Genomic DNA, 22,682 nt, shown 5'->3' with positions numbered 1-22,682 from the left:
AGCTATTATTTTTTTCTTCTAGCATTTCCATATATATTTTAGAATTATCAATTTTCAAAATTTTTTTTTTTTTGCTAAGGTTTTGACTGAGACTGAATTAAGTCGGTAGATTTCTGAGAAGGATTTATATCTTTTTAATACTGAGCTATCTCATTCATGAGCTTAATATTTATTATATCTAATTTTTCTCAGTAATGTTTTATAGTATGTTGTGTCTGATGCACTTTTGTTAAGTAATGTTTTTGATGTTTGGTTTGTAATTGGTATTATTTTTATAATTTGTTCTCTGATATTCTGTTGCTAGTATATCAACATACAAATGAATGTTGTTTATTGAGGTTATGTCCAGCTGTCTTGCAAACTTCACTTTATTTTAATAGTGTATCTGAAGAGCCTTTTGGATTTTCTACATAAATACTCATTTCATCTGCAAATAATGATAGTTTTATTTTTTTCCTTTCTGATCCTTTTACCTTTTGTTTCTTGTCTTACTGTACTGGCTAGGACCTATAGTACAAATAGAAATGATAAAAATGTATTTTTTTTTTTTTTTAGTTACAGTCTCAGTGCAAAAGCTTTCAATATTTCCTCATTAAATATGATTGCTGTAGGTTTTTCATATATACCACTTTTCAGCTTTATTCCTAAACTGCTAACGTTTTGTTTTGTTTCTTGTTTTATCATGAACAGAGCTTGAACTTCCTGAACTTCATTTTCTACTTACAGCAGTCATCACATTAATTTTCTCCTATATTCTTTTAATATAGTAATTACACCGATTTTCCAGTGTTAGTCTAGGGCTGAAAGTTTAACACCAGTTTTGTTATGTATACTTTTTTAATATCACTGAATTTGATTTGCTATATTCTAGTTTATGATTTTATTATCTATCTTCACAATACAGATTAGCTTGTAATTTTCCTTTTCTTAAAATGTCTTACTTAGGTTTTGATATCAAGGTTAGGTTTCCCTCTTGAAACAAGATATATTCTCTTTTTTTATTTTTGGGTAGAATTTGTAAGATTGAAGTTATTGTGAGATTCAGTCATTGGACTGAAGTGATTTCTTTCCTTCGAATTTATTCATGAAGTCATCTGGACCTGGCAGTTTGTTTTTTTCTTTCTTTCTTTTTTTTTTTTGCTTTTTAAAGTTTTATTTTGGCTTTATCTAAGTTGTAAGCTCTTTTAACAGTGGAGAAATCAATCAGTGTAATTCACTATATTAAAAGGATGGAGAAAACTTGTCATCAGTGCAAACATAACCAATGTAGAAAAAGAATTTAGTAAAGTTCAAGTTTTATTTCGTTTAGTGATTTTTAAATTACAGATTTAATTTCTTTGCTAGACATCAGACTATAAGGTTTCCTACTTATTCTTGTATCAGTTATTTTAAGTTGTGTTTTTAGAATAATTTATCCATTGCATCTTAATTTTAAAATTTCATTGCATGAAGTTGTTAATCATATATTATTATGTTATTTGATGTTCATAGGATCTGTAGTAATATCTTTTTTTTCATTCCTGATATAGACAGTCTCTGCTTTCTCTATTCACTTTTTTTTTTTAATGAGTTTTGTGGTGGCTTAGATGGTAGAGAATCCACCTGCAAAGCAGGAGACTCAGGTTCAACCCCTGGGTTGGAAAGACTTCCTGGAGAAGGGAATGGTGATCCACTCCAGTATTCTTTCCTGGAGAATTCCATGGACACAGGAGCCTGGTGGGCTACAGTCCATGGGGTTGCAAAGAGTCTGACACAACTGAGTGACTAACACACACCATCAATTTTATTCACCTTCTCAAAGATCCAATTCTTGTTGTGTTGATTTTCTGTATTACATTTTATTTATTTTTTAAATTAATTAATTTAATTGGAGGCTAATTACTTTACAATCTTGTGGTTTTTGCCATATATTGACATGAATCAGCCACCGTGTACATGTGTCCCCTGATCCTGAACCCCCCTCCCACCTCCCTCCCCACCCCGTCCCTCTAGGTTGTCCCAGAGTACTGGCTTTGAGTGCCCTGCTTCATTCATGGAACTTGCACTGGTCATCTATTTTACATATGGTATATACATGTTTCAGTGCCATTCTCTTGAATCATCCTACCCTCACTTTCTCCCACATAGTCCAAAAGTCTGTTCTTTACATCTTTGTCCCTTTTGCTGTCTTGCATATAGGGTCATCATTACCGTCTTTCTAAATTCCATATATATGCATTAATATACTGTATTTGGTGTTTCTCTTTCTGGATTACTTCACTCTGTATAATAGGCTCCAGTTTCATCCACCTCATTAGAACTGACTCAAATGCATTCTTTTTTATAGCTGAGTAATATTCCATAGTTTATATGTACCACACTTCCTTATCCATTCGTCTGCCAATGGGCATCTAGGTTGCTTCCATGTCCTAGCTATTATAAACAGTACTGCAATTAACATTAGGGTACATGTATCTCTTTCAATTCTGGTTTCCTTAGTGTATATGCCCAGCAGTGGGATTGCTGGGTCGTATGGCAGTTGTTTCCATTTTTTTAAGGAATCTCCACACTGTTCTCTGTAGTGGCTGTACTAGTTTGCATTTCCACCAACAGTGTAAGAGGGTTCCCTTTTCTCCACAACCTCTCCAGCATTTATTATTTGTAGACTTTTTGATGGCAGCCATTCTGACCGGTGTGAGATAGTAGCAAATGAAACAACTGACAAAGAATTAATTTCCAAAATATACAAGCAGCTCATGCAGCTCAATACCAGAAAAATAAACGACCTAATCAAAAGGTGGGCCAAAGAACTAGAAAGACATTTCTCCAAAGAAGACATACAGGTGGCTAACAAACACAAGAAAAGATGTTCAATTTCACTCATTATCAGAGAAATGCATTTTATTTTTGCTTCAATTTCTGTTATTATTTTTTTCTAATTTGGGGAGGGTTTACTATGCTATTCTGTTTCTACCTTTCTGTGCTAAGGTGTGTGTTTTTTATAAGCAATTTTTGTCTTTTAATTGGCGACTTCAGTGTCTGTTTTGTTCACCAGGGTCAGTTGCACCTGGATAGCACCTGGCGTGTTCTAAGTGTTCCACCAGAAAATGTTGAACGGATGAGTGAATAAGCCCTGATTCTTAGTTGAGAGCAGGTGACTGGGACAGAGGTAGTTGGAAATCTGAGTCTGTCCAGCTGTGAGTGAATTAGTGTAACTCCCTTCGGCACCTTTGTCATCTTTTGGTTGCCTCTCTGATTTGGGCAGTTTTCATGCTGCTCCGTTTCATACCAGTGCCCCTATCAAGGATTTCTTCTTTCCTTCTCCTGCACCCTCATCCCTAACAATTAAAGAGGTGAGAAGTGCTGCAGGCTTAAGTATATTGCATGCTGCTTGCCAGCGTTCCTGACGGTCCCTCCTTTTCAGTGTTCTCCCAGGGAAAGATTGCCTCCCACACCTCCCTCCATTACAAAAGAGCCCAGATGACGCTGGGTATTTTAAGGGGCACAACGTTGTGACAGTGACAGGGCGATGTGGTATTAGCACAGCGACTCTGTTGGAAGTGCCATTAGGGCTTTTCATGTCATCTGGGTGACTGCTGCTTTGTCCACGTTTAGCTGGGTGAGTCCCAGAACTGAGGGAGTTTATTTTCAGTGCGGGAAGAAAAGCTTCTTGGATCCGTATGGCAGCTCCTTTTTTTTTTAAAGACTCCACATTTGAATATAACTTTCCCCCCTGCCTTGCTCCAGAGACCCAAAGTTATAGACACTGAGTCTCTATATGACATTTAATTTGCCTACAGTGGTGTTTTGAATGTTATAGATAAATCAACTATGAATTGACTGTGTGTCTGTATTTATGTGGTTATGTGAGATAGGAAACTAGATGAACCAGAGAGAAACATGCTTGCCAAGAGTAGGAAGATGCCAGAGAAGGGATGACAGTGGGCATAGCAGATTAGATTCATAATAGTGGAGGGGACATCAAAAATCATCTGGTTGAATCTTCTGTCCTTGGATAGGTGAAGTATTCTCATCCAATTTTAACATAGTTGACGTTCAGAGTTGTTTCTTCACTTGGTAAAGAAGTTAAAATTTGATTCTGTTAGATTATAAATTCCAAAGGTCAAAGACTATATTTGCCTTGATCACTGTTGTATCTCTAGTACTTGTTTCAATACCTAGCACATGGCAGGTGCTCAATAAATGCTGATTGAACACTAAATACATAGCTGCTGCTCATAAAAATTCCTTCAAGGCTACTCTTTAAGATATTCTTCAGAGTATCTGATTAATCTGGTCCTAAAGTACTTACCTCAAAGATTATCAAACTTTTTGATTCATAGATACACATTAGTAACAGATAAAATAAATGGATTTTGGTTTATTAAATTTGATTTATTAAATTATATATCACTTTTTTACACTCTGATTTTTTAAAAATTTTAAAAAATATAGTTGATTTACAACATTTGTTATTTTCAGATATACAGCATTCCTATACACTAACAATAAAAGATCAGAAAGAGAAGGAAACAATCCCATTTACCATCACAGCAAAAAGAATAAAACATCTAAGAATAAGCCTACCTAAGGAGACAAAAGACCTATACTCAGAAAACTATAAGATACTGATGAAAAAAATCAAAGACAACACAAACTGATGGAGAGAGATACCATGTTCTTGGTTTGGAAGAATCAATATTGTGGAAATGACTATAGTACCCAAAGCAATTTACATATTCAAAGCAATTGGTGATGGCACTTTTCATAGAATTATATAGCACATTTTTATTGAGCATCTGTTATGTACTGGGCACTGCTCTAGGTAATGGGAGGATTGTTGTTGTTGTTTAGGCACTATGTTGCATCCGATTCTTTTGCCACCCCATGGACTAGAGCTGGCCAGGATCCTTTGTCCATGGGATTTCCCAAGCTAGGATGCTGGAGCGGGTTGCCATTTCCTTCTCCAGGAGATCTTCCCAACCCAGGGATCAAACCCGAGTCTCTTGCATGGCAGATGGATTCTCTACCACCTAGCCACCAGGAGAGCCTGTAATGAGAGGATGACAAGGAGCAAAAGACTCCAAATCCCTACTATCATGGAACTTAGATTCTAAACAGTTTAAAAAGGAAAATAAATAATATTAGTCATATTAGTATTAATTAATACATAGTGTGATAGAAAGGGGTGCACTCCGAGGGGGCATAGGCAGTTTTGGTAGGAGGGCTTGTGGGTGTCATTTTATGTAGACTAGAAAAGGCCTCAGAGAAGTTGGCTTTTGAATAAAGACCTGAAGAAAACTAGAAATTCCACCACGTGGCTATCTGGGGAGCAAGCACTCTGAAAAAGGATAGTACATGTGAAAGCCCCGCGGCTGGAGTGGGTCTGCAGAAGTTGAGGAAGAGCGAAGAGGACAGTGTGGATGGAGCTTAGCAACAAGAGGGTCCTCTCGGAAATGGGGTGTGATCTGGGGAGCCAGGCCATGGAGGGTCTTTGTGGGGCATGATGAGGCTTTGAATTTTACCTGGGCTGAGCTTGGAGGGAGAACTTAGAAGAAGGCAATGCCACATGATTCAGCTTACATTTTAACAGGGTCACCCTGGCTGCTGTGTTGAGAACAGATCGAAAGAGGTGATAATCCCAGTAAGACATGGTGGTGGCTTAACCCAGTATGGTCCCAGAATGGAAGGGAAGGAGTGAACTATTCTTGCCTGGAGAATTCCATGGACGGAGAAACCTGGCAGGCTACACTCCATGGGGTCGCAAAGAGTTGGACACGACTGAGAGACTTCACTTTCACTTTCCACTTTTTTTGAAGGAAAGGCTGATAGATTTATGATGGACCAGAAGTTAGATGTGAGAGAGAGAGGGCAGTTAAGGGTAATTTGAAGCTTTGGGCCAAACAGCTAGTAGAATGGCATTATCATTAAATGGGAAAACTATGAGAGAAACAAACTTGTGAGAGGCATATTGAAGTCAGTTTAGACATGTGAAATTTGAGATGACTATTGAATCTCTACGAAATATCTGGAATAGGCAGCTGGACATGTGACTAGAGTTCAGAGGAGAGGTTTGTGGTGACCATATATATTTATGGGTTGGAGTATATAATAAAACATTTTTATTATTTTTTGTTATTTTGTTTTATTTATGCATATTTTATATTTGGTATTATATTGCATTATTATTGTAACATATAGGTGGCCATGAAAATTTGATGAGAATAAAGTTTGATGTTCCATTAGTGTATGGCCCAGATAGATCTTCCTATTGGTGGTGTGGGGCGGGTGGGGAGGGGGCAGTGGTCATTGATTAGTTTCAGAGTCACTAACCCAAGCTAGTGTATAGCACACGTACACATCAATTCTACAAGTGAGCCTGGGGGAAGAAAAGGGATAGATCAGCATTAGCCAGCTTCACTACTGGAAAAGCAGCCTCATCGGGTGAGTCAGCTATGTCAGCGTTCTTGCTGTGAAGGGGAGCTCATCCTGATTTCTATGACAGATGTGCAGACACAAGTCACCTGGAGAATGTCATTTCACCATGCTGACACCCCTCATCCACAGGTTGAGTCATGGGCTGACATGTGCAGTTGAATTCATTTCTGTTTTTTCTTAGGGTTCATTCATCTCAGGGTGCACCTTTGAGGTAGTGTTGACAAACAGGCCAGAGATAACATGGATCAGAGCGTGCTTAGGACTGGTCAGCACTGGACAGCCTGAGAGTCTGAGAAGACATCTGCTCCCAGCTTGTCGTCCTCTTCCTAAGAGTCCCCAGTGGATTGTGCTACATTCATAGCAGTGTGGTGGGTGTAAATAGGTGGAAGACTTGGAGAGTTTCCTGAAGGGACTTATCTGGTGAAGTTACATCCACCATATAGTTCAAATAATAATGCAAGGTGGAGGGTGCTGGAAGGCAAGGCATGTGAAGGCAATATGTGTTATGAGCGACGCAGAGAAGAGAGAGACTCTTGGGGACCATGGAGTCAGAAAAGGCTCATTTTCACAGCAGTTGGGGCTGGAACCAGCCTTTGAGAAATGGAGGGATTTAAGTTAAAAAAAAAAAGGGTGGGAGGGGGGGACTCCTGTCTGTGGTTTTGCAGGAAATACCTATGCAACTTCATACGGCACCGTATTTATCCTAATCACGCACATCTTTGGTGGTCCCAAAACACATTCCAGGAGGAAAAAAGAACATGGGCAAAAATGAGGAGGTAGAATCAGCCATGATATGGTCATTTGTTTGATGCTAGTCAAGCATCCATCTGCTTAGGCAGTAGGTATTTATTGCCTGGCATCTATGAACAGGCCACAATGACCACCATGGGAGGTTCGTGTAGCAAAGTGTTGACATACGTGTGTGGTTGGTGCTCATTATGTGAGGCCTTGACAGTCAAGCTAAGGAATTAGAACTTCACTCTGGCAGTTACTGACTAGAAGTTTTTGGATAAGAGATAGAATGTTTTAAAAATAGTGTTTTGGACAGATATCTCAGTAGCTGAACACAGGCAGGCTTAGGTCGTGAGATGCCTGGTGGTGGAGAAGTGAAGAGAGTTGGCTAGGAGAAGAACTGAGAGTGTTAAAACAATGCCATTAGGGTCAATAGAAAGGCATGGAACCATGGCCAAGCATGTGCTACAGGGCTGGCTGTACATTAGCCAAATAGGTGCATGGTAAGTACCTACTAGGTCTGTAGTTTTCTAATACATGTAATGGAGACACAGGGGAAAAAAATGAACATATGGCTCTCCCCCTCAGTTGCTTAAAGTCTAACTGAATATAAAATGCATGTCCACATTGCAAGTCAACCTGCCAATAAAAGAGGACAGAACTTAGATAAGCAGAAAGAGCTATGGAAAGGAAATTGAATCATTGTCTGTTCAGCTGGCATTTATAGAGCTCCATAATGGCTTAAAACATGACCATATATTATCACGTCTGACTCTCACTACAACCTATGAGATTGGTATTATCATCCCTATCTGATGGGAAGGAAACCAGGATGCTGAGAGGCTGAGTGACCTATTGTGTCACCCAGCCTGGCAGTGGCAGGGTATGTCTCAAGCTCTGGACGGCTGACCCCAGAAATGTTTTTTCTACTCCCACGTTGCCTTGTGTTGCATTTTGTGCATCTCTTTTGCAGCCTGGAAGACCCTGCAGTGAGTGTAGTAGGATTGTATGTGTGTGAGGAGGGGAGGTGGACTTTCTCCATTACTCTTTCTCTATTACTGGCCAGAGCTTTTGCCTGTATCAAGCTTAGTGTTCCTACAATGCATAGGTGAGGAACTGTCTACTCACATTACAAGTCAGCTGAGATAGGGGTCACGTCCAGCCCTGCCATGAGTGTATCCCTTCCTTAAAGGGCATACAAGACCCTCCCCAGCCAAGACACCCAGTACAGAGCCTCTCTCACTGCCCACAAAGTCCCTGCCCTAATTGCAGTGTCATTGAGTAGCAGAGTCCCTACTCCTTTCTCCTGGATGAGTTAGGTCAACCAGGATTCGACCACTTCTCCTTGGTAACGATCCATCAGAGCTGCCTCTGGTCCATTTCTGTTCTCAGTTGTTGTTCAGTCTCTAAGTCGTATCTGACCCTTTGTGACCCCATGGACTGTAGCATGTCAGGCTTCCCAGGTTATCCTCAGTATATCCAAGGTGAGTTCCTCTATTTCCTCCTCCTTCCACAATCACTTAGATCTTTCTGAAAGCCAGCTCTTGGTTTAGTAGAGGGCTGCTCTCTTTCAAGGAGTCAAGTTTCATTGTTTAACCTTCTCTGATTAGGACGGCAATGTTAGAGTAGTTGATGGGTGTATTAGTTTGCTGGGGAAGCCAAAATATACCATAGGCTCAGTGGTTCAAATAACAGAAATCTATTTTCCCACAGTTCTGAGATTTGGAAGTCCAAGACCAAGGTGTCAGCAGTTTGGTTTCTCCTGAGGCTTCTTCCTTGGCTTACAGATGGTCACCTTCATGCTGTGCCATGTTTTTCCCTCCATGTGTGCATCCCTGGTATAGCTTCATGTTTCGTATTTCCTCCTCTTGGGAGGATATCCATCAGACTTAATTAGAGCCCACCCTAATGGTTTCATTTTAAGGTAATCACACCTTTAAACGCTCTCTCTCTAAGTATAGTCACATTATTGGGAGTTAGTTAAAAATTTCAGAGTTCCACACAGAAATTTTGGAGGGCACAGTACAGTCCATAAAAATGGGAAAGTTCTTCTTTTCTTTACCCTTCATCCTTCTGTTATCTCCACTTCCTGCAATACCTTTTCTGGGAGTCCATTTGGGCTCTTTTCAGAAATTAAAAGGGTGGGATCTGAAGTGGTTGCTTAAAAACCCCACATGATAAGTTCCTCCAGGACAAGGATCACTCCTTGTATTATGTTTTCTGCCAGAGTTTAGCAGAGAGTAAGTCACAGAGTAGGTTCTCAGATTTTGCTGGATGATTACATGATTAGGGGACATGTGAAGCAGAGGTATTTCTTTAAGTCCATCCACTTAGAAATATCTGTTTAATCAAATGTAGTACCTAATAGACTATAGATTTTCAGATTATGGATTTTGAAAAAAATCAACTTGCAATAAAATACATTTTAAATTCAGACACTATACATCAAATCTCATCTTTCTTAGATAAAGGACACTAGAGCCAAGTTGCAGAGTTCTGCTTCCTGCTCTGCCTCTCATGGGCTTTTGGTCCTTGGGAAGTTACTCAGCCTCTCTCAGGATCTTTTGCCATAGGCAGAATGAGGGGATGGAGTCTCAGATGACAATCAGGTTTCACATTGCATGCAGTTTTCAGCCAGTGGATATAATTTCCTAGAGGAATCTGAGATCATGTCCACATCCATCTTTGAAGAGTATCTTGAATAATTAGCCATGTCTACCAAATGCACATGAAGGAGGAGAGGTGGTAGCAATGGAGATGTTTTCTGAGGTCACTCTGAGCAGTAAAGTTCTTTGAATTTGTGATTTGGGAGAAAGTACTTCAGAAACTTGCAAGGCTCCATAGTCATCACCAAGAACATTTGCTTGCATTATATTGTTGAGATGTAGGAGTGCTCACTGGCAGAGACTTCTGGTCAACCAAATGCTGGCTGAGTACATAGTATGCGACTTGATCTAAATTCAGGAAAACACATACAGGGCGTAGGACTTCCATACGTAAATTTGTTAAATTGCATTGATGTAAAATGTGCAATTAAGAGGGTAATGAGAGTGATTGTCTCTAGGTGATGATTATGGATAAGTTTTACTTTCCTGTTTATGCTTTTTTGTACTTTTCAAATGTTCATGTATTGCTTTCATAAGCAGAAGAACAAAATTTTATTAAAAAAAATAACATCCTAGCAGGGTGAAAGAACAATGAAAAATTTCAAAGTTCAATTCATTTCAACACACACCCCTATTATTCCACAAACATTTATTTAACCTTTATAATACAAGCACTGTGAGGGTTATGAATAATGATGATCAAGATGGCGATCTGTTCACAGGATGAATGTTTCACAGAAGAGAAAGCTGTTGAACTAGGCTTCATAGAAAGAGTTAGCAACTGATAGAATATGGGAAATAGACCTTTCTGTCAAAGCAAACAGTACCTGTATCTGGGAAACGTAGTGTGTTATCAAGGAACTATGGAAGGTCAAGTTTAGATGGTGGGAGGGATCCTGTCTGGGAGAGGAGGGAGATGATTCCAATGGACAGATTGGGCCCAGCTTGCTGTGCTCATGGCCTCTATTTGGTGAACAGAGTGTAGCCAGTGCAGAGTTCTGAGCAGTGTCATAAGGCAGTGTATTGGCTTCTAGTTGGGTTGGAGGAAACTCATCAGGCTAGCACAGTAGTTTAGCTATAAGAGAATGTTGTCTAGGGATCCTAGGTTTTGAGAAAGGCCTTTCAAGATGGTGGATACTCCTGTGAGCACCAGACTTCTCTCCACTGTTCTTTTTTTGGAGTTGAGTTGATTTACAATACTGTTATTTTCAGGTGTACAGCACAGTGAATCAGTTAGACATATACACATGTTGTTGTTCAGTTGCTAAGTCACGTCCAACTCTTTGCAACCACATGGACTGTACCACACCAGGCTCCTCTGTCCATACCCCTGTGGACAATATTCTAGGCAAGAATACTGGAGTCGATTGCCATTTCCTTCTTAAGGGGCTCTTCCTGGATGAGGGATTGAACCTGTGTCTCCTGCATTGGCAGGCAGATTTTTTTACCACTGAGCCACCAGGGAAGCCCGTGTGAGTGTGTGTGTGTGTGTGTGTATGTATGTATGTATGTATATATATTTTTGTATATACACATCCACTCTTTTTTTTTAAGATTCTTCTCCCATATAGGCCGTTAGTGTATTAAGTAGAGTTCCCTGTGCTATGCAGCAAGTTCTTATTGTTATCTATATTATGTAGTAGTGTGTTTAGGTCACCCGCTTTTCTTAACTGTTATAGGTTAGGGAGAATAAGCGGTTTCCCAGGTGGCTTAGGGAGGATAAGGTTTAAGCTATGTCACTAACATGGGACTTCCCAGGTGACAGAGTTGTAAAGAATCTGTCTGCCAACACCAGAGATACAAAAGACAAAGGTTCAGTCCCTGGGCTGGGAAGACTCCCTGGAGGAGGAAATGACAGCCAGCTCCAGTATTCTTGCTTAGAGAACCCCATGGATAGAGGAGCCTGGTGGGCTACAGTCCATAGGGTCACAAGAGTCAGACATGACTGAGTACAAGTGAGTATGTCCAGTGGGTGAGGCTAAAGGTTGCTAGGCTTTTTGGAGTGAGATGACAATTTTACTGTTTTAATGTGGTGTCTTGTTAACCCACCTCGGCTTTCTCTGTCTAGCTTTTTTCTACTCCGTTATTGACATTTAGTTCATGTTCATTTTAGTTCTCAAGTGAACTAAATTACTTCTATATTATGAAACTCACATTTGAGATCATTAGAAATGTTCTGTAATGCTGTAAGCTAGTATCATGGGGCTGGTTAAGTCATATTTTTAAGGAAGAAAAAAACACCAAGAAACTAGATGGCATGATGAGTTGAGATGGGCTATGTGTTCTTTAAATGGTCAGTCAGTAACCTATAAACCCCATCCTAGGTGAAAAGCACAACTGTCTTATTGCAAATGTATGTGTCCATTTCTGATCACTGGGGGCATCTCAGGAGTCTTCCCTTTTCTGAGCTTCTTTAGTATTCCCCAGGATTGGAAACACTCACTCTCAGGGCTTACGTGAGGCCAAGTCAGAAAGTCAGTGTCCATAGCACTTACAGAGAGGAAGCCAGGACTCGACTGCTAAAGGAGGAATCTGTATAACAAGATTGTCTTTCTTGTATTAAAAACTCGAAGCCCTTTCTCCCAGGAGTTCATTGCTGGTGGCTTTCTTTGTAGTCTGATAGTCAGTTCAAAAATGTGTCACTTCTGGAAAATGCGTTCTTGATTGTGTGAACACACGAATCATTTTTTATCATAGAAAAGTCTTTAGGTGGGGTATTGATGTCAAGATTAACTCAGAGAAAATTGGCTGCAGTTAGGGCTGAATGATAGTGATCATTCTAAAAACTCATTATGAGTCTGAAAAATGAATGTTTAGACTTTATCCTTGACCAAAACCCATTTGTCCCATAGTGAAACATGGTAGCTGAGGAATGACGGCTCAGCAAGCCTGAAGTGTAGGTGGGTCTTTCTTTATGAACCAGGCATGTTCTTGAAATTGTGTGTGTCAATCAGCTTTTTGTAAATGGAATTTTTTTTTTTCCATTAACTTACTCTATAATTTCAGCAATGTTTAACATTCATTCCTGATTGATCTTGAGTTGGCAGTTAACCGCGAACATTCAGCCTCAGATTTTAATGCTTCTTCCTCAGTTTCGTGCTTTCTCTTTGCTCCCTTTCTTTCACCAGCTACTTAAGGAGCAAATAACTGTGAGTTAGGCACAGTAATAATAGGTGTTGGGAATGTAAATAAGAATGGCAGGTAAATAATTACCAAGCAAGAGGTAAGTGTAATATACCAAGGAGTGCGGGGAGGCCCATTTGAGCAGAGTGTCCCTGTCTGGGGCGGTGAGGGGAAGGCATAGATGTTACTCGAGCTGAGCGCTCAAGGAGATGAAGATGTGAGGGAGAGCTTGCTGTAATGCGTGCCGTGCCCCGCCACACCGTGGTTCCTCAAGATAACTAGGATCAGAGCCTTGGTGGACTTTGGTGTTGAATGGTTCAAGTGTCATTTGATGGTCTTTCCTTCTACATGGAGTGAATATTGGTGGAAAGTTCACAAAGCTTTTTTCCCCTAATCATTAGGAAAGTATTTTTCTCTCAAATTTCCTGTGAAGTACACTTGTGGAGTTTGTTATATGAATTGCCTTGTTTCAGGTTCAGTCTATAAGACTGGAACCTTATTTTTCATGAAGCAGGGAACCCTGAAACAAAACAGAGAAAAAGAACATGAGTATTTTAATCTCCAGTGGGAACTCTTAATATTGGACTAGCAACTTTCAGTTCAGTCGCTCAGTCGTGTCCGACTCTTTGCCATCCCATGGACTACAGCACGCCAGGCTTCCCTGTCCATCACCAACTCCCAGAGCTTGCTCAACCTTAAGAAATTACAAATTTTCCATGGCAAAGGACACTAGATGTAATGTCAAAGGACAGTTGATGGGCTTCCCTTGTGGCTCAGCCGGTAAAGAATCCGCCTGCAATGGGGGAGGCCTGGGTTCAATCCCTGGGTTGGGAAGATGCCCTGGAGAAGGGAAAGGCTACCCATTCTAGTATTCTGGCCTGGAGAATCCCATTAACTGTTGGGGTGGAGAAGAGTTGGACATGACTGAGTGATTTTCACTTCACTTCACTTCAAAGGACAATTGATAGACTGAGAAAAATGACACAGAAAACAAATTCTGGTATAACTGATATATAAAGAATTTCAACAAATTTATAAGGGAAAGATAAACAACCACATGGGAAAAAAAAGAAAAAGGATATAAGTAAGCAGTTCAAAGAAAAGATAATCCAAATGGCTAATCAACACCTGAAATGATGCTAATAACCCAGAAAAATGCAGAATAAAGCCCTAAATCCCATTTTTCATCCATCAGATTGGCCAACTTTTAAGGGTCATAGCATCCAATACCTGTAAGAATGTGGAAGAAGAGGCATTCATGAGATTTCAGTGGAGGATTTAGTGCATTGCCGCAACCTTTAGGAGAATCAATACCAAAAATATGTATTCCTTTTGACTCTGTAAGCCTATTTTTAAGATGCTCACCTATTGAAATTCAAAGATCAGTTAATAAGAATATCATATGCAAGAGAGTGTTCAGCCCTATTTTACAGCACAAAAGCAAACGGCAGTAGGGAGATCTGTGGAGTATTGCATAGTTGAGGTTCTGTATAAGCCTGTGCCCATGTGGTTGTGTGTTTTAATGAATTTGATCTATGTATTTGTCCTGGGGGGGAATTCCTAATGTTTTTTACATAAGATAAGCAAGCTACAGAGTAATGCGTATAGTGTGAGCCCATTAAAAAAAAAATAGCAACTTGCTGTGTGTCAGTTTGCAAGTGCATGGAGCGTGGCAGGCGGGTACACACATGAGGCCATGAACACGGAGTAAACGCAGCGGGGTGGCAGTGGAGGTGAGGGGAAACTCAGCGCTTTCTTCATGCATTTTTGTCTTGTTGGACTGTTACTTATTCCTAATGCTCATTGCTTTTGTAATTTCAAATTTCACAAGTACTAAAGATGAAGAACTGATGAGGGCACTTCTCCTCCTCCTGTCTGGCCATATTGCTGTTCAAACCAGCTAGAAAACAGTTCCATGAGGCCAGTTCCGTGCGGTCTTGAAGGCCCTGCCTCCTCCCCGGGCCTTTAGTATCAGACCTAGAATAGAGCAGTATTGACACTACTTACTATCTGTTTTATTTTAGCCTCTCCACTTCGAGGCCCTATCATTCATTCACTCATTTGCGATTTCTTAGTTATCATTTAGAGACACACACGCGCACGCACAATTGCCTGCTCTGTGTCAGACTTTACGCCTATCCTGGCTCTGAGCCCTGCTCATGTTCCAAGTGTCAGTGTGGCTTTTTCCAGTTCTGACCTGATTCCTCTCAGGCCAGGCAGGCTAGCATCTTCTAGAATTGTCCTCGGGTAACCGAAAGGCCTGACTGGAAGGAGCCCAGTTGGTCACCCTCAGCTGGGCTGTGCTCTTTGGAGGCCTGCTGTCCAAGAACAAACAAACCCCACCCGAAACCACATCACAGGGGCACCTTCTCAGGCTCGGTGCCCAGGGCAGCGGAGCTGCCAGCCAGGTGCGCGAGGCTTGGTTAATTAGGTGATTAGCGGCTGTCCCACGGCCCAAGCTGGGTGCTCATGAGTCTGGGCTGTCTCGGAGACAGACCTCTGGCTGAGAGTGGATGTCCTCTGCAGAGATCGCTCATGTTTCAGGCCCCAGGATGACGGTTCTTTTGAGAATGTCTTAGAGACCACTCAAACCCTCAGATGCTATCTCCCTTCTCAGTGGGTTTTTTTTTTCCTTCTGGTGTATTATTTGTTTTGTCTTGATTCGTTGCACTTTCCAGTCTCCCTGACTGCATCTTAAGCTGCCTGAGGTCCAGCAGTGCCCCTATAACAGTTTCCTCACCCAACCTCATGCTTTGGGCCTGGGAAGTGCTCAGTGAGACCAGAGTTGCCTGGAGTGTATGTGGCCTCCGGGGAGCGTGTGGAGCTGTGTTCCCAGGGCCCGTCCCAGCCGGCAGGGCGGCGGGGAGGGACCTTTCATCGCAGGACCTCCTGCCGGCCCCTCATCTGGATGCTGCCCCTCAGAGTGAAGGGAACCCCTGAGTAGCTGAGGGGAAGAGGGGACACCTCCCCCACTACCCTGCAACACACACACATCCCAGGGGAAGAAGAGAAGGAGAAGCTGGCTCCTCGGCCTCCAGCAAGCATGCTGAGAGCTTACCTGTTAAAATGCCCTTTTATTGTCTCTCACAGCAAGCTGAATGTGGATTGTTGAGGTACCCTCAGTTTGACTGTTTTTTCTGATGAGTGGCTCTGGCCAGGCCTCAGGGGAGCCACCTGATCCACACAGCCTTTCCTAGGGCCTCCTGTCTGGCTCCCCAAAACCCAGGGAGATGAGATTCAGCCCAGGCTTCATGCGGTGATAGAAGACTGCTCTGTGGATCTCAGGACCCCACCGGAACTCAGACAGATGTCAATAGCAGCATGTCTGTCTGGGAGTCCTGAGGAAAGAGCTCATCTCCGTGTAGCCCCACGGACTTCAGACTGAACCAGAGTCGCCTTGAACCGAGTGAGCTGATGGAGTGCTGGAAGTTCCGCGTTCTGCACCAGAGACGTCCTTTCTCAGCCTCTCTCCATCCTGTAGCCAATACAGGGATGTCACTGAGGACTATCAAGAGCACAGAGCTAACCTGTGTCATGGCATGGAAAGAGCACGTTTGTGCATTTCCTCTTTCTCTTGTACCTAAGTTTCCAGAGGAGCCAATTATAGTGGGTATAGTGTAACTCAGGAATACAGGATTGGGAATAAGGGAGCTAGTTTCTATTCCAAGCACTGTCACTGACTTTCTCTGCCACCTTAGTAGGAGATGGGCTGAAGAAGAGGGAGCCTTCTTCTGGGATTGGCTGTCCCCCAGGAGCTCATGCCTCACTCCCAGGGAGGCTGGAAGGTCAGGTCAGCAACTCTTTACAGATGTGAGCTTTGTTTAATGTTTAATATTTAAAGAACTAATAATAGTAATAGTTCACATAACCTACTTCCCCAGTTTGATTTGTGTGGCCTGTTTTTACAGAGTTATTCTGTCAGAGGGATTTCTTTTTCTCAAGTTCCTTACTGCTGAGACTCTGTGCTCTGGTTATGAACCATGTATGTCAACATTGTGGAAATGAAATTCCTACCCCCTGGACCCAGGCAGATGGATTTGATTTAAGGCTCAATAGAAATGTAGTCTGTACAAGTCAAATATGTTTCTAGAGAATCTTCGTCTTGAAGGTGCTTGGAGGAAACAAAGACATTCAAGTCACAGTCCCGTTTCTGAAAGAATGCCACTAATTCTATAAAGCTTCCAGGACTCACATGGATGCTTTCATCGCCTTTTGAGTTTGAAGACTTCATAAATGCTGTTATCAGTTCTTCCTTACTGAGCTCTGCGATAGAGATCCTGTCTCAGACTGGGGTTTCTGGAAGGTGACTCTGCACTGGATTGCAGGCAGAATGTTGATCGGGGTGTGCTTTTGGGAGATAACAGCTGAGGAAGGGAGGAGTCCAAAGGCGGGCAGAGGAGAGGCTGGCCCACACCAGCTGAGCTAGGTGCCCCTTCGGAGGTGCAGGGCAGTGTCCAGCGATGGATGCAGCTGTGAGCTCTCAGGAAAGGGTGATCCTGGCAGCTGTGGGATGGGCTTGTCCTCTCCGAGGAGGGGAGCTGGCTAGAACAGAGGTCCCCAACCTTTCTTGGCACCAGGGAAGACAATTTTTCCACAGACCAGGATTGGGGGGATGGTTTCAGGATGATTCAAGTGCATTACATTTATTGTGCGCTTTATTTCTATTCTTATAACATCAACTCCACCTCAGATCATCAGGCATTAGATTCTGGAGTCTGAGGACCCCTGGTCTGGACCACAGGGCATCTGCATTTCACATGCTTTCTGCCTGCCATCCCTTGAGCTGAGTGTCTTAGCCACATGGCTTCTAATCCAGCCATTTTAGAGATGAAGCAGCCAAAGGGCAGAAAAGCTAAGTAACGTGCCTACAATCCCACAGCTAATACCTGGTGGGGTGTGTGTTACCTATCAGACTATGCTTCTCACTTAATCTTCCCAGCATTGCTTCATGAGAGGGGTTATCACCCCCATTATGCAGGTTGAGAAGCTGAGGCACTGGGAGTTTAAATGATTTGCCCAGTGTCACAGAACTAAGAAGAGGTGAGGCTAGGGTCTTCCCATTACACTATAGCATCTCACAGGGCTAAACCTGTCCAGTGAGAGATGCCCAATTCTGGCTGGAATAGGTACACAGCCCTTGAGTAACTTATGGACCACCAGTTCTCCCCTCTCCATTTTTGTGGACAGATTTGTGCCTTTTGTTCTCGGTAAAGGAGCATGGTCTTTGAAGTCAGGCAGAGGTGAGTTCAAAACCCAGTGCTTTATGACCTGCATGTTGCTCAATTTCTCTGGGCTCGGTGTTCTCATCCATAAAAATGGGTGTTGTAGTGATGCCTTAGTTGGGTCATTATGAGGATTAGAAGGAGTTGGATGGGAGATATCTCAACATATTTCTCCCTACTCTCCCTCCTAAAAAGGGTTCAGGGGCTGCACAGGGGTTTTCAGAGGGCAGATACCTTGAACGATAGTGGTGGCTTATTGATTCAGCATTTTCTCACCTGCTTTTTTCTCTCACGCAGAGACAAAGTGAGGCTAAGTCTTCCATGCAATTTGCTCAGAATTCTAACACTAGCTGTTAGTCTAATCATAACACAGTTCTTCTTGGAAACAAACATAGCAACAGCAATTATATCTTACTTTTAATGTCTAATTGGCTGTAAACTCGCTCTCCCGGAGTTATTTCCATCTAGCGTATGGAGTGTTGTGCGTTTTGCCTGTCTCAGTGTCCTCCTGCAGCCCCTGTCTTGCCTTTATTAGTGAAGTCAGCTGGATGTATGATTGCCTTGTGGATGCGCTGGCAGCTCCAGCCGTTCCCAGCAAAGTGCTGAGATGCTCCTGAGAGCCTCTGCTCCTGACTAGCCCCTTGCTCTCCCTCCTGAACCCCTGGCCTTGTGTCTTCATGTGAGCTCTGTGCCATGTCTCCTTCCGCATTTGGTCTCCTGCCCTGGCTTCTGGAGTAATCCTTCCCTGGTCTGTGAGCCCTGTTTCCTCATGCCCTCCTCTGCTTCCACGCCTGCAGCATGGTGGGCTCTCTCCCTCTCCTCTTAAGCTACTCATCCTTTTTCACAGTGAGTCCTGCAGGGCGGCAGAGCCATCCTAGCCAGGCTGTGTGACGCTGTAAGGCAGGGTGCGGAGGAACAAACGCACACGGTTGTGTCTTCACCTCCTGTTGGGCTGATCATTGCCCTTAGGAAGAACGAGCCTTTCCAGGAGTCCAGCTGGGGGCCAGAGCCTATGTGGGGAGCTACTTCCATAAGCTTTCTCCTCACTGTGTTTTTCCAGCTTGCTGAAGCTTAAATCCTTCTGCAGGGCTCAGGCCTCAGCGTAGGTGTGTCTGCTGCCTGGTCATCCTGGGGACGGGAGGGTTGGGAAGGTGCTGGACCTGTTGCTGTGGCAACATGTGGCTGTGATCATGAACCCATTTCATTCCCAGCAGATTTTGGCATGAATCAGTCTCTCCTTCTCACCCACCTTCTTTCTCCTCCCTCTTCATCTCTCCCCACACCCTTCTGTCATCTTCCCTCCTCCCCACTCAACCTCAGACTTTCCTCAGATCTCTCTCTCTCTTTTTTTTTTCCACTCCTGGATACAGCAGCATAGCAACTGAGGCTACCCATGGCAGACTTCTTTTTTTTTTCCTCTAGACCATTAGTTTTCAAACTTTAGAGGCATAGTCTGAAAAGCTGGTTAAAATACAAATGGCTGAGTGCTGAGCTTCATTTGGAGGGTTCTGATCTGAAGGTCTGCCCTGGGACACAAGAACATGCATTTCCAGCAAGGCCTCCCAAAGCTGCTGATGCTGGAGGACCAGGGACCACCCTTGAGAACCGCTGTTCTGACTGTGTTTGTCCAGTTTGAGTTAGTTGTGGCTGGAATATTCCTTTGCATTTCTATTCTAAAAGATTTGATTAGCTTATTCACCCACTCATACAACAGATACGGATTGAGCAGTAGTCAGAGTCCTATAGCAGGTATACTATACATTGAACCACAAAACCCTGTCCTCCAGGATTTCACAGATTTGTACAGGGGACTGACAAGTAAATAATCATGTGGTGTGATAAATATTACAATCCCCTGCAAATGATAAGAGGCTTAGAAGTAGGCACCAGTCTCCTTGTACAAGGCAAGTAAAATATTTAGATGAGACAGATATAAATAATAGTGATTCATTCATTCTTTCTCCCCCCATTTTCAAGGGTTAAAGGGAACGGAACTTAACCTATTTAAATAACATTAATACGTAATGAGTGTGGAGCATTTTCTGTGTTTCAGTTTTCAGACCGCTGGCGTGGTCCTCCCCGTCACTTACTGTGCAGCCTCAGGCAGGTTAGCCAACAGCTCTGTGCCTCAGTTTCCTTATCAGAGAGAAAGGCTATGCTACTAGTATCTGCTTCAAAAGATTCTTGAGAAAATTAAGTGTGCCCCTGTGGGCAAAACGTTACATTGAAATTGCTCCCAAGAGTGTTGACTCTTATTATTGATGTTGTGGGACCTCACGTTGAATATCAAGAGAGTTTGTCTCAAGAAATGTATACTCTTCAGACTAAATACATGGCCAGGGTTTAAGCCAAGCAGTTGGTTTGGGGCTAGCTCTGAATATGCAAATTAGAGGATCTCAGAACTAGTTGGAAAAGCCCCTGGGGCACTGGAGGGCCCTGTCTGGGTGATCAGGGTATTGGTTCATCCAGAAAGGGTAAGAGAAGGGCCTTGAAGGATGGCCGGAATTTTTCACAATGCATTTCTTCATCTTTGAGAAGATGAGTGGGGGGTTTCAGGTGGAGGTGTTATGAATTTCCAGCTGAAAAAGCATCTCTACCCAACAAAGCTTAGGAGGACAGAACACAGAACTCCCCATCTGGGATCTAGAGAGTTTCAAGCTTAGCTTTGACACTGAGAGAACCAGGGCCACCTTCCCTGAGACATGCTCTCTTCGCCGTCACCTTCGTACCCTCTGGCCACTGCAGAGAGACTGTGTTTTTTTGCTGCTTTCCCAAAGAGGCTGCTCTCTCCCCTCTTAGTTCCCTCCCCCTCAACCCCCTCACCATCTACTGAGAGATGTGTTTCTCTCTTCCATTAAGTTGGCCAAAAGTTCTTTTGGGTTATTCCACAAGGTGTTACGGAAAACCCAAACAAACTTTTTGGCCAACCCGATAGTTTCCCAATCAGGAAGAGTTCCCCTAATCTCTGCCTGGGGTCCTGTAGGAACCACAGTCCACATTCAAGTCTCTATTTTCCACCTCCCTCAAACCCAGTTTTACAGCTGAAACTGTAGCTGGATGTGATGGCAGAATCTGCCAGTTTTGTTTTTAATTCTTTCCTGAGTTCATCAGAGATGAAAGTGATAGAGCCTTTCTTCTTCTGAAAAGTATTGAAGGATGAAGTCCTTCAGTGGCCAGATATACCTGGGAAGGGCTTATTAAGTGATAATCCCTGATAAACCCGCTCTAGGCAACCTGTGACTCTGCCCTCTTAGTGATAAAAGAAACCTCTGGACATTTAATTAACTCTTTAAGAAATCCTCTTTCTCATCACCTTTTCTTTTCTCTCTTTTGCTTGTCTTAGATTTAATCAGAGTCGTGTGCTGTGCTGTGCTTAGTTGCTCAGTTGTGACACATTCAGCATATTAACTTACTCATTTTTTATTCACTCTGAATAAAGTACCCACTGGGAACTAACTTGGGTTCTGAGGCAGATAGACAGAAAAAGAAGACCTTTTCCTTGTTCTTGGGGAGTGTCAACTCTTGTAGAGAAAGGCATACCAGCAAGCCATGAGTATGGGACAGAGTTGAGTGACATGGTAGCCTTGTGTGCAGAGAGTGAAGAGAATGACCGACTCTGGGAGGATTTCTGGGGGAAGGTAACCTTTAAACAGAGGCTTTCCAGGAGGAAAAGGCAGAGAAGGTATCCTACACAGTGGGAACTATATGACCAAAAGCACAGAGCTGTGAAAGAAAGTGGCATGTGGGATAATTGTAAGAATCTCGGTGTGGCCATGTGACTTGGTTATACAAGGAGGTGGGGGCTGTGAGATGAGCCAGAGAGGTTGGGCTGGGGTCTCTCGTGGTAGGAGATTTGGCATGGGCAGCCTTTGGAGGGTTTTAAGCAGAAGAAAGACAGGTTGGAGAGATGTTGACAGATGAGAGATGTTGGTTAGAAATGACAACTTTGCCCTCCTCTGAAGACTGAAGTCAGCCGTGGCTGGAAGTCACTTGTCCCACTTAACAAGATCACCCTGGCAACAGACTGACTGTTGCATTACTGGCCAGGGAACTCTCTCTGACAGTTTCCAACCTTATCAGACAGCTAGGGCACAGAAGAAATCATTGCATTACGGTGTTTTTCAAAGTTGTGGAAACAATGTAATATTCAGGTAGGATTTCAATATGCAATTGATGAGAAACTATTTATTTATTTATTTATTTTGCTGGCACTGCTGTTGTAAATACCTGCATTCATAGCTTTGTTCTGATATGTTCCATGTTAAAATTTTTTATTTCTCTTTCTCTCCCCCTGCCCCACTATGCAAGAGGCAACACCATGTCATGTCTTAAGAGGAAGTCAAACATGGGTTTGGATTTTGGTTCTATAATATACTAACAATGGGGCCTTGGGCGAGTCCTCAGGTTTTATGAGCCTGGATTTTGTTTTGTTTCTAAAACATGACATTACAGTTGCAGCTCCTCTTGCATGTGGTTGGTATGCACCTGGCTCAGTGTTCAGGGTAGACTAGATGCTTAATGAACGGAAGCCTTGATTCTTTTTCTTTCTCAATTACATTGGAGCCTTAGGGTATAAGTCACA

General features: G+C 42.7%; 1 protein-coding gene across 11 annotated transcripts in view; it reads left to right on the top strand.

The window, feature by feature from the left end:
- Nucleotides 1-22,682, top strand: part of CACNA1E (calcium voltage-gated channel subunit alpha1 E) — a 338,709-nt gene that overhangs the window by 135,142 nt on the left and 180,885 nt on the right. For 2 of the 11 annotated variants that reach the window (XM_044942762.2, XM_044942761.2), the window contains exon 2: nt 6,599-6,785. The exons of the other annotated variants lie outside the window; for them this stretch is intronic. The gene's annotated coding sequence lies outside the window, so the exon portion shown is untranslated. The remainder of the gene's footprint in view (nt 1-6,598; nt 6,786-22,682) is intronic. 11 annotated transcript variants of the gene reach the window in all.

This window comes from Bubalus bubalis, chromosome 5, assembly GCF_019923935.1.
Source record: "Bubalus bubalis isolate 160015118507 breed Murrah chromosome 5, NDDB_SH_1, whole genome shotgun sequence".
NCBI lineage: Eukaryota > Metazoa > Chordata > Mammalia > Artiodactyla > Bovidae > Bubalus > Bubalus bubalis.
Note: the sequence above shows the minus strand (reverse complement) of the source record. Positions and strands in the feature narration are given on the sequence as shown.